This window comes from Nuphar pumila, chromosome 2 (assembly GCF_984573655.1).
Source record: "Nuphar pumila chromosome 2, dmNupPumi1.hap1.1, whole genome shotgun sequence".
In the NCBI taxonomy this organism is placed as follows: domain Eukaryota; kingdom Viridiplantae; phylum Streptophyta; class Magnoliopsida; order Nymphaeales; family Nymphaeaceae; genus Nuphar; species Nuphar pumila.
Window position 1 is genome coordinate 118,175,844 of NC_143250.1, and position 12,617 is coordinate 118,188,460.

General features: G+C 40.6%; 1 non-coding gene and 1 pseudogene across 1 annotated transcript; both read right to left on the minus strand.

The window, feature by feature from the left end:
* Window positions 1-1,817: 1,817 nt before the first annotated feature.
* LOC149846898 (U6 spliceosomal RNA) lies at window positions 1,818-1,920 on the minus strand. Its single transcript, XR_016430644.1, has one exon. It is a non-coding gene; the product is annotated as a U6 spliceosomal RNA (small nuclear RNA).
* A 9,338-nt stretch (window positions 1,921-11,258) lies between these two features.
* Window positions 11,259-11,355, minus strand: LOC149846899 (U6 spliceosomal RNA; annotated as a pseudogene).
* Between the last annotated feature and the right edge of the window lie 1,262 nt (window positions 11,356-12,617).

Sequence of the window (12,617 nt, forward strand, 5' to 3'; positions counted from 1 at the left end):
GCTGCCAAAGCAAGAAGCAAGTGTTTCAGAGATGCCTTGAGGCAAGAAACACAAAGCATTTAAGAAGTGCTAGAGAACAGCAGGAGATGACATGAAAGCGATAGTGGATATGAATAGGGGGTAGTGAAAGCAAGCAAAAAGTTCTCTGATAATTCTTTGTAGATAGCCCCAAATTTGGTTTAATAGTGCATCCCAATAGGGGACGACCATACTTGTTCAATTTATCTCTCTCAACTTGGATTCTATGAGGTGGGCCCTGGAAAATTTTAGAATAAGCAGAAGGAATTCTCAAATCCTCCAAATGTAGAGCTCGTGGCAGCATTCTCTAAAACTAAAAAGTACACAACGGATCCTTTAATTTGATCCCATATTTACATCAGGTAATTAAGGGCCCCATTTTTTATAACAAAAAATGGCGACATAGAAGCAATTTGTTATCCTTAAATGCACTTATGCAGGTTTTGCGGTAGAACCGTGCTTGTTAAAGGAAGCATGGTTGCACTAGCAAGAGAAGGATACTTCCAATGTCAAGGAATCTTGATTCCCACATTGGGGTGGTTGGTACCCATCTTTGGAAGCACACTTCCTGTTTCCCTAGCAAGCTTCTGGTAATAATGATCCAGCCTACTGATGACCATCTCAGCAATACCAAATATTGCAATATAGATTACAAGATAACTAATTGGCAATGCATCTATGCGCATGAACCTTTCAAATAAGGATAAGGAATTTTTTCCCAACATGCCTTCTTTAAAGCTGATTGGACAGAGTTCCAACTACGAAGGGTGCAAAAAAACACCACAAAGGAATAATAAGATCACTAACTTGCAACCAAAAAATGCAAGATCCCAATCTCGATTTACAACCACCAGAATAGCATCTTGGGGTTTTCGTTAAAGGCATGAATCATAAACATTTAATGGTCATTCAAATTCCCATAAATCTGATTCTCTTGCACTTCAAACAAGAGGATGTTATGAACATACCAAACAAATAAAGTCCCTCTTGGATGTTTGTCCTAAGAACTGAGGAACCAAAAACTCATAAAAGACAGTGAGGAGGCATGTGTGGTAACAACAAGAATATTGGGGATGAGCAGATCCAAGTGAGTATTCCTTACTGAACTAAAATAATCCCAATACTGATGGAAGGTTCCACAACTGATTACTCCAGGACATAAGCAACTTACTGTCAGTAATACCGACCGACACTGCATACAGCAATACACAAACATCACTGAAAGGAAGTTACAGGGCTGAAGATCCCCTTCTTTCTAGCCCCATATATGAAAAACGCCAACTCTAGCATAGGCCATCTCTAATCAACTTTGAAAGGTATAATCCTCCTCCATTGCTATTCACTGCAACTTAAGTCATGATTACACGATCCCCCACCTACATAGACAAGCATTAAAACCTTAATCTCGCAGAAGCACCCTTAGTCTAGAGAGGGGGCAAAAAAACTTTAGTATAGGAAGACCTTATGAAAGTCTTTAACAAATAACCATGTTTACATGTATTGCCTTCAACAAAAACAAAACGAAAAAACATTTTCGAAGTAACACCTGAAGAAAAGTACTAGTGGAAAAGACCATTGGGGGATATTCCATCTTGTTTGGGTGATTTGCTCACACCAAGAACGAAAGAAGAAGACAACCTCAAGATTCATTCTAAAAACACAGAAACGAATACCATCAATCGAACAACGTCTTCATGATCCCCAAAGAGCAAACTCCAAAATCGAGCTCACGTATTGAAGAAGATTCATTCAAAGAAAAAAGAAAAAATTTGAAGTCAATATAAAGGGGGAGTTGGCTAAAAAATTTGGACCATTTCTCGATTTGTGCGTGTCATCCTTGCGCAGGGGCCATGCTAATCTTCTCTGTATCGTTCCAATTTTATCAGATGTTTCCGAAGAGACGATTTAAATGTGTGAAGCTTCATTATATAAAGTACCAAAAATTTTAAGAAGTGCGCGATTTGGGACTAAAATATTCGGCCCTCTAACAGCCGTTACATGGGATCGTAAAGGGTCGAGCTAGGCTCGAGCCCTGTCCGGGCTTGGCCCCGCGCTCTTCGGATGTCGATAGAGCATAATGTGCCCAACCCACCCGCAAGTCCACAACGTTGCTCAAGTAGAGATTTGAACGGGTCAGATATGGTCCAATTTGTCTAGATTGTAATCTGAATTTGGATACTCTGCAACAACCATCCTACTCGGTGGAGTTTAAATTCATTTGGATTATGAATAAGTGTTCGCATAATATGCAGTGACGCTGCATCATGCATCGCCTACGCGGCCACCAGTCTTGGCATTTCCAAAGATGGGTGTGATCTCCATCTCGACAAATGGTGACATGGGTAGCTAGGGATGGCAGTGGACCGGGGGACAATGGGGCTCTGACCCACCTCGCCCCATTTGGACCGGGGATGAAGGGCATGAAACGGGGATGAAGGTTAAAATATATCCCCTTGCAGGGATGGACTTACGCTTTTCCCCGCCCCGCCCCATCCCCGCCTAGCCCCACCCCGCCCTGCCTCGTCTCCAATCCTTTAAGGGGTGACTATAAACTAAGGGGAAACGGGTCCCGCCCTGCCTCGCCCCCGTTTGAATCGGGGATGGAGGACATGAAACGGGGATGGAGGCAGGGGTGGAGGTTAAAATCCATCCCCGGGGATGGAGGTGAGGATGAAGGTTCGGATTTTGAAACGGGGCAGGGGTGGAGACTTTGTCCCCCACCCCGGTCCACTGCCATCCCTATGGGTAGCCAGTGACAGCAGCTGTGTTGCATCATGCATCATAGCTTCATAAGGAATGCTCTCTATGAATAATAGTACTAGTTTCCTTAAGAAATTTGTTGAAAAGAAGTGGTGGTTGTGAGGGTGGTGAGATGAATGCGCCAAATCAAATCCCATCGGTTCACGGTTGCGTTCATAGCTTTCAGGCTGTGTGGTGGTGGGGCCCCACCCAGGGTTTTCTGGTTTCAGCGAGGGTTTCTCATCATAAAAAAAAGAATAAAAAGTAAAAATAGATTGGATAAGATCCACATCTAAACATAGATGTACCACAACTCTTAATCCTAGTGGGGAAAAGTCCATATTTTTAACATCCATATCCTAGAATAGTGTGTTAAATTCATACCAAAGTCCAAGCGAATTCCATTCCTTTGCTCCTAAGGCAGTGGCGGAGTCAAAAAATTTCGTTGGGTGGGCAGACTTCGGGTCTCGGGGACAATGCTATTGTCTTGAAGAACGATCCATTTATTCGGACCAGTGGCGGAGCCAAAAATTTTTCGCTAGAGGAGCAGTCGTTTGTGGAGAGATAAAACTTAAATAAGCCTTTGAATTAAAACAACAATTGTTACAAACACAAACAACTACATTTATAAACATAATAAGATAAAACCTTAAATTGTATTTTTAAACTAAAATAGAGATTGTTCACTTAAGAAATACAAACAACTAAATTCATGAAAAATTTACAATTGGCATCTTCTATTTTTCATATTTTGAAAACAATTCATAATTGCATCATCACTAATGGTATCAAATGTCTCCTTCTCTATGTAAGTAACAAAAGCATCATTGATTCATTCATTTGTCATTTTATTACATGGACGACTTTTGATATTGTTCATAGCTGAAAATGCTCTTTCAACACTTGTTGTTGCAACTGGCAAAGTTAATGCCAACTTAATCAATAGTTACACATGAGAAAATACAATGTACTTTTGAGTTGCTACCATCACCTCTACTAGCTCTGCTAAAGATTTTAAACTTGAAAACTGGTCACTGTTTCGCATTTCTGCAATATATATATCCAATTGATTTTAAAGTCTAATTATGTTTACTCTAGAAAAGTCCTCAGGGTAAAGCTCAACAAAACGAATCAACTTATCTTTATCAAAAGCATAAAAAGAATTGTTTGTACTCAAGCATGCCATTGAAAGGAAGAGCTTTGTATTTGCTTTAGTGAAACGAGCATTCAACTCGTGAAGTTGCAAATCAATAATAGCATAAAACACATCAATACGATAATAATGCAATGTGGTGATCTTTTCAACCTTATGTCTTGGTCATCCTTGAGGTGTATATGAGTCCCCTAGATCAGGAATCAGAATATCAAATCTCTTACAGAATATGGACACTTTGTTTATGAGAGAGTCCCATCCATTGTCTCTCAGACCTTGAAGACATTGTTTTGATATAGTGACTAAACTCATAGCATTCATAATGTCTTGATATTTTCGCTGAAGTGCTTGTGAAAGGTCATCAGTTATTCTCAAAACTTTATACATCAAATGTAAGCAAAAAAACAAATTCAAAATTTTGTAACTGATGATATAAAATAATTGCATCTGGACTTTTTTCTGAATATGTATCTTCTGCAATGAAATCTAACACTTGAATAACAGAAGAATACATACTAAGTAAATTAACCAAAGCATTATAATGAGAACTCCACCGAATATCACCAGGTCGTTTGAAACTTATTTCTTGATTTAATCTACGTCCTATTTCAAGTTCACCCAATGCAAGTGTTTCAACAATTCACATAAATTCTGCTTCTCAAATAAGCTCAGATCTCTTGCATGAAGTGAAGAAAAAAAGTTGACAACCTCCCTAATATATTGAAGAACACATCAAGCAATGATTTTTTTAGCAACACCAACTAATGTTAATTGAAGTTGATGTGCAAAACAATAAATATAATATGTAGATGCATTTTTATGTAATATAAGACTTTTCAATCCATTAAACTCCCCTCTCATATTACTTGATCCATCATAACCTTGCTCACTCAAACTTGATATGCTTAATTTATTCTTACAAAATGCTTCTTCAACTGCTTGTTTGAGTGACATATAACTTGTTTTAAGAACATGCACAAGAGTAAGAAATCGTTCAATCACTTGACCTTTTTCATTAACAAACCGTAAAACAATAGCCATTTGTTCTTTAGTTGATACATCACGAGAATCATCAAGTAAAATAGAAAAAAAAGCATCTCTAAGTTCCATGATAATAGCATTTGTGGTTTGTATAGAAGCAGCCCTGACAATATCCTTTTGTATATCAGAAGATATCAATTTGTTATTTTTTGGAGCACTTTTCAATACAACTTTATTTATGTTATCATTGATCTTTATAAATATCTTCAATAACTCAATAAATTTTTCTCTATTAAGAGATTCTTCAACTTCATCATGCCCTCGAAATGTCAATTCTTGACTTAACAAGTATCTGCTTATATTAACAATTGCCCAAAGGCGAAGTCTATATTCATCTTTCTGTCGAACCTTTTGTTTATAAAGTATAGCATCAATATGTTGTTTTTGTTGCATCAAATGTTGACACTTCATTCATCCTGAATTGTGAAAACTGCTAGAGCTTCCAACATGTTTATCAAACCTCTTTTTGTCTTTCCAGTTATCAAATCCTTCAGATACAAATGCCTCTGCACTAATATTCTCTATATTTTTTTGCCTGAAAAGATAACACTGTAAACAATATGCTTTATGCTTACTTGTACTATACTCCAACCAATCCTTATACTTATCATACCAAGCTAGAATGCACCTCCATTTTCGGTGGTTTAGTTGAAACGTACAATCTCGAGGTTGACAAGGACCCCAGATCATATATGCTCTATAAACATTATTAAGGATATTAAGATGATAACTAGAAATAGAAGGACGAAGTGCAGGGTCTGCAGGTAACTCTGATTCATCAATTTTTGTTTTGCTTATTTTCTGACTTGGTTCTCCTTCTCGAGTTATAGAAGATTTATCAAAGATTGACTTTTTCATTATAAACTTATTCATTCCTATGCAACGAAAAAAATAAGATGTTAGTAATATGCCGCTAAAAGAATAAACACACAAGCATAAGTCGAGCCTTAACCCATCATCATATGATCATACGAAGGGGCTCGGTTCCTTGCTTGCAGGCAACAAAGGCTCTTTACTTGCAAGCTGCAGAGGCAGGTGCAGAGACACCGCACTCTGCCGACACCGCACTCTGCCTGCAAGGGTGCCAGGGACAGGGGCCTCACCCTTGCCTGGCAAAGAGCAGTAGAGGCAGAGAGCAAGGGCTCCCTGCTTGCCAGGACAAGGAAGGCAGGGGAGGGATAAGGGACTCTCTGTCGAGCCTGCCACAATAGAATGGGGGGGGGGCACAACCCCCCCACTGGAAAGGAGAAAGGCAAGGGCTCCACCCCTGCCGGCAACAAGCACAAGAGCAAGGCAGGGGGTGAAGCCCCATGTCGGCAATCAGAGGAGGTAGGGGAAGCAGAGCCCCTGCCGACAATCGAGGGATAGGGGGGAAAAGCCCCCTATCAGGAAGGGCTCGCAGAGGCAAGGGGGGTGAAGCCCTCTGCTAGAAACATCAACAAAGGCAGGGGGTCACCCCTCTGGCGGGAAACAACAAAAGAGGCAAGGGGGTCACCCCCTGCTGGGAACTAGGAAGAGGGCAGGGGAGGCTCCCCCCCCCTGTTGGAAAAACATCAAGGAGGCTAAGAGGGAAGGGGGGCCTCGCCCCCCACCGAGAAACAAGGGGAGTCCTCTGTCGGGAAACAACATAAGGCAGGGGGGAGCGAAACTCCTTGCTGAACAACATCAAGAGGCACCCCCCCCCCCCAAAGCCCCAGCTGACCACACCCACTGGTAGGTCGAGCCCTGCTAGAAAATGGAGCGACAGGTAGGGGCTTCAGCCCCTACCGATAGACTAGAAAAGCAAGAGAGAGGGGGGTCAGGGGATTACCTGCCACGGCCGGTGGCTGGCGATAGTCGTCAGCGAAAGGAAGATGACGAAGGAGGAGGAAGTTCTGACACCAACGACTTGCATTGTCGGAGCTTGCAGCAGAGAGGGCGAAGCTTAGAGGGGGGCACTGCAGGTTCACCAAAGAGAGGCTGGCGGCGTAATCGCTGGTGGTTGCAGAGCACGAGGGAGGAGCGTCGGCGAATGTGGTCGTCGGTGACAGATAGGGAACGGAGGGGCGGAGCAGAGGAGAGAGGTAAAGTGGCGAAGGTTTTACCCCTCGGCCCTTTCGGCCTGCGTCTTTTAAAGACGCAGGCTCTCGAATGATCAAGAGCCCGAGTCAGGCCCGGGTAGGGGTGGCAAAATCTAACACGACCCGCCAAATTGCTTCTTAGGCAAGTTCGGGTTTGGCTTAAATAGGTTCATGTCATAAATGGGTCGACCCGCCTAACCCGTTTATTAAACGGGTTAGGTTTGTGTTAGGGGTATGCCAATCCGCCAACCTGGCTGACCCGTTTAATAAACGGGTTAGGCAGGCGGGTCAACCCGTTTGCCCAAACCCAACCCGCCAACACGCCCACCAATCCATTTACCCGACCTCGACCCACACGCTAACCTGCCAACCTGACCTGTTTATTAAACGGGTTAACCGTGTTGTGTCGGGTTACCCGTTTAATAAATGGGTCGGGTTCATGTTTGCCACAGCCGACCCGTTTAATAAACGGGTCGGGTTTGTGTTGAGGTATGTGACTCGCCAACCTGCTGACACGACCCGCCAACCCGACCCGATTGCCACCCCTAGGCTCGGGTCTGGGTCTGGCTCGGATCTGATCTGGGTCTGACTTAAGGGAGCACCCTCGACACGTGTCCATTTTTTTTCCGACTCGGTTTCTAATTCTGGGGAGGGCGGCTGCCCACCCATGACCACCTCTGGTCACTGTCCAAAGGACATGTTTGAATCATTGGTCAAACACTGCCTGGACATGCCATGTTGCGTTTGTCTAATACCTATGAGTCCATAATGGCTTGATGAAAACAAGCAGTCGGGGTGATGTTTGTTCCCTCTGGGATGCGCCCTGCACCGCGTATCAAACGTGGGATAGTGCTCGGGCAGGGACCGATCTATCCCCGTATGAGTGTGTCCCACCATTCAAACATGCACTAAGTCTTAGTAAAATAATAACGGAGGTCAATCAAGCAAATCTCGTATGTTTATCAAGTAGGAAATGGTGCAAGTGTGAACCAATATGAGTTCCACTTCAACTCTTACCATGGCTACATTTTGGGAAAAATTGTGGCCTATATTATTTGTTTGGGCATGGATTATTCATAGTAAAGGCTGACCAAATATGGGCAGAGGATATACCGAAGTACCTATCCAAAAATCTGGACTGGACCTCCTATGATTTGGGATAGGTAATTTTTAGAAGGTTTGACATGATTCATGGACTACAAGGTTTAGGTAGGATGGATTGTGTTACAATGGGTTCACACTTGGTTTGGGGGGTTAAGGACAAGGGCTAGGACTTATGCAGATCACAGAGATCATGTGATAGGCTTTCCAGTGAGATTGAGCTTGCTGAAATGAGGTCAACACGTCTCAAGCAGGCTTGAGAAGGTTGGAACACACTGATACTGCGAACTCGGGGCATAAAGACTTGGTTGGACCTTGGGCAACACCCGAAGTCTAAGCAAGGCTTCACAAGACCTCGAAAGGTCAAGTAACCAGAGAGAGAAAGAAAAGGGTGAGCCCTTGAGAGTGAGATAGAAAGACATGAGATAGAGAAGAGAAGAGAAGAGAGGGAGATGTTCCCTAGAGAAAGAGATAACTAGTAAGAGAGAATGGAGATGAATTATGATTTCATTTATTTCGTATCTGCAAAAGAGAAATACAAGGCCTATTTGTAGGTCAAAAAGACCCTCATAACTTATGAGCTCAAATTACAACAAATATTAAAAATTTCACTAAGTTTGAAAAAGTACACTTAGACTCCAAATTTGACTAGGCTATTTTCGAAATCATGACCTCTAAAAATAATCAAGTCGCTTCCTTATTCTTGGCCCCTTCCTCACCATTCTTAGCATTCTCTATATTTTGGATCTCAAAAAATAACCTAGGTTGAGTTTAGCTTTTTCTCTTTTTAGGTTCTCCAAAATTATTTTAGGCCAAAAATAAGAGAGGATGACCTATGTGTGGGCCCCACCAAGCCCATTGCTAAAAATAGTAAAGGACGCTGCTTGTGTGGGCTCCACCAAGCCCAACTGCCCTAACCAACTGGATTTATGGATCTGGGTTAATCTGAACCGTATCAAGAATCAATTTGCTCTCTTGGATGTTTTTCATGTGCCTACTATGAAGAAAAAATGTTTCTCAGTCATCAAGTACAATAAAGATAATAATTGTGTTTTTTAATTCAATGCTAAAGGTTTTTGTGTTAAAGATCAGAGCAACAAGAGAGTATTCTCCTAAGAGGACTCAGTATAGGAGCCACTCATTTTTCTTCACACTAAGGATATATTTACTACTTCTGGTTGATAACTATTCATGTTTTCCATAGATCGTTTCTTTGTTTAGATTAAAAAATTTAAATCCATAGTTGAAAATCAACTTAAAAAAAATCTTTTTTTTAAGTCAAGTATGATAGATTGCAAAAGTGTTGTTGCTCTAGCAACTACCAAAGTTTCTCTTTCAAGATTGATTGAAGAATTATTAGAGAATCCAACTCAGTACACAAGTATTGTGGAAGCTTTACAATATGCCACATTTACCCCACTAAACATACATAGCCTTCGCTATGAACAAGGCTTGTCAATTTTATTCATGAGCCCACACATGTAAACCGTATCCTGAGATATCTCAAAATGACTCTTAACTATAGTTTATACATTAAATAATCTAACAGACTCAGGATTGCATGCAAATTGGGCAAGATACCCAGATAATCGTAAGTCCACTAGTGGATACCTCACCTCTTAGGTGTCAAATTTACTTTTTGGGAGTTTATCTAAACAACATATCATTACATAGTCAAGTACATAGGTTGAATACAAGACCATTGTTGGGGGCATCCTCTTAATTAATGCAGCTTAAATAACTTTTGAAGAATTTGGGTTTCAATTTATCAGAATTTTTAAGGATTTGGTGTGATAATATGGGAGTTGCATATTTAACTGCCAATCATGTGTTCTATGCCAAAACAAAATACATAGAAATTGACCATCACTTTGTCATAGATAAGGTTACTCCTAGTGAAATGGAAGGCCACTTCATTCTTCTATTCAAAGATCAAATAATCTACATTCTCACTAAGACTCCACTTGTGCCAAAATTTCAATATTTTAGAAACAAGCTCAATCTTTGAGAGATTAACTTTGAGGGGGTGTATGAAGATAGATCCAGATCCAGAACACATTGAGTTAGATCCTCATCAAAACAAACTAGTGCACACATTGAGATAGACCCACATGCTGTGAAGGAAAAATTCAAAGATAAAAAGACAAGTCCCAATCAGGACTTAGCTGGTGACTTTACAGAACAAGAACTCATTCTTCACAAGACAATTGAAGAAAAAAAAAAGGAAAGAAGAACTTATCACTCAAGAAGAAGACTCTCAAAGAATGTATCTATGGAAATATTTGTAAACAAAAGAAGTCCAATTGTAGTTGGGTCTCATTGTGCCGGGAGAAACCCCAAAATGTGTAACTCTTGGGATTCCCAATAATTAAGAGAGAGATGAGAGAGAGAGATCCCATAGTGGACTTAGGTCACGTTTGGACTGAATAACTTTAAAAGTCCCCCCCCCCCCCCCCCCCCCCCTCCCCCCTACATAGAAAAGTATTAAGAACTTAATTTTATAGAAGCATCGTGTCTAAAGCATCGAAGAAAAACAAATTTATTGCAGCATTTGAAAAGTCTATTGCATAATGTCTGCACAAACAATTGCTTTTGAAAGTATTGCCTTCACCAAACAAAGAAAAAAAAAAACTTGAAAAGTGTCAATTGAAGAAAAGTACAAAAACCCTTATATTTCCCATCCATTGCTCACAAGAACAAAAAAAGGGAATAATCTCAAAGATTCAATATGAAAAGACAGGAAACCTATCACCATAGTGACAAATATCTCAAGATTTATGAAAATCTCGCGATAATATCGCAAGAAATTGCCTGAACGGTTAAAACGGCAAATTCTCACAAGATTTTCAAAACATCGCAAGATTTATGAAAAAAACATAAATACAGCAATTTAAACATGATATTTATGTTTTAAACAGCTATTTATCGCAAAAAATCATGTATTTTTAAATAATTTTATTAATATTTTCTTATAAAAAATTATTTTTTTAATTTATTTTTTTATTGCCAAAAAATGCAAGATTTATGATTTTTTTTCAATTTCTCACAAGTTTTTGAAAAACGAGAAATTGCAGATAAAAACGTTGTCACTATGCCTGTCACAAATCAACCAAACAGAAGGTGCACAAATGGAAAAAGGTTGGCAAAAAGATTTAGACCATTTATCAATTTGTGTGTATCATCCTTGGGCCATGCTATTCTTCGCCCTATCATTTCCATCTTATTGGATATCCTTAAATAGATAAATAATTCAGACCCTTAATATAAAGTATCCAATTGTTTTTTAAACGAACGATATAGGACTAAAACATTTGCACTATAAGCTACATCGCATTAAAAATATAAATATAGGGCCTTTGATACGCGGGCTTAGATTCGCAGGATCCCAAGCATGGATCTCATCATTTGACCTAGAATGGGTTAGGTATCCTACATTCAATCCTAACCATTCAATCACCAGTTAAGATTGGTCTACATTTTCCGGTCGACATGCAAGGGTTGAATGGCTTAGGATCGACATAGGATGAAACCCATCATGTGTCAAAGAATGGGATCCATTTTGCTCGAGCCCAGCTTGCCAGAACTCTTGGGATGTCGATAGAGCGCAGCATGCCTAATTGCCCACCCACAATAACGCAAGGTTGTTTAGACAACAACCAGTAGGGGGTGTGAACGGGTCAAATATATATGGTTTGGATCATGTAGATCAGAATCTGAATTTGGATACTATGCAGCAAGGATCCAATTTGGTGGAGCTAAATCTTAGCACAAATTTTAATAATAGTTCTACAAAATTGGATTTAGAAATTAACTCGTATCATCTAATCTAATCTAATCAGAAGTTATTGGGAGTTTTGAACTCCTTTTAAAATGTGTTTTAGTAGTTGAATTACCGTTACATCTAGAGATGGGCACTGGGCCGGTAAATTGGCCATGGATCGGACAGAACCGGGCTTCTGGCCTGGCTCAAACTTTTATGAATATATATAAATAAATAAAGAGAACTGAACATAGTAGGCCCACTTTAAAATGTGTATAACATGCTTGATTTATTGAGAATCGACTTTTGGATCATGTTTTTTTGATGAAAAAATATATTTTTATTAGCCAAGAAAAAACTGATACCTTCATGGCCCTATATGGGTAGGTTGTTGTTGGCTCACCTTAATGGGTAGGTTGTTGTTGGCTCACAGAGCTTGAGTCGAGCTTGAACAACCAAATTTTTTTCTTGAGCCCTGCCAAGCTAGCACAAGCTCATCTGAAACCTGGCTCGTGTGCGTCCTTAGCGATAGGGGTGGCAATTGTGTCGGGTTGGTGGGTCGACCCGATGGGTTGGCGGGTCAGCATACCTCAACCCGAACCCGACTCGTTTATTAAACGGGTCGGCTGTGGCAAACACGAACCCGGCCCATTTAATAAACGGGTAACCCGACACGACCTGCCAACCCATTTAATAAATGGGTTGGGTCGGGTAAACGGGTTCGCAGGTTCGCGGGTCAGGTTGG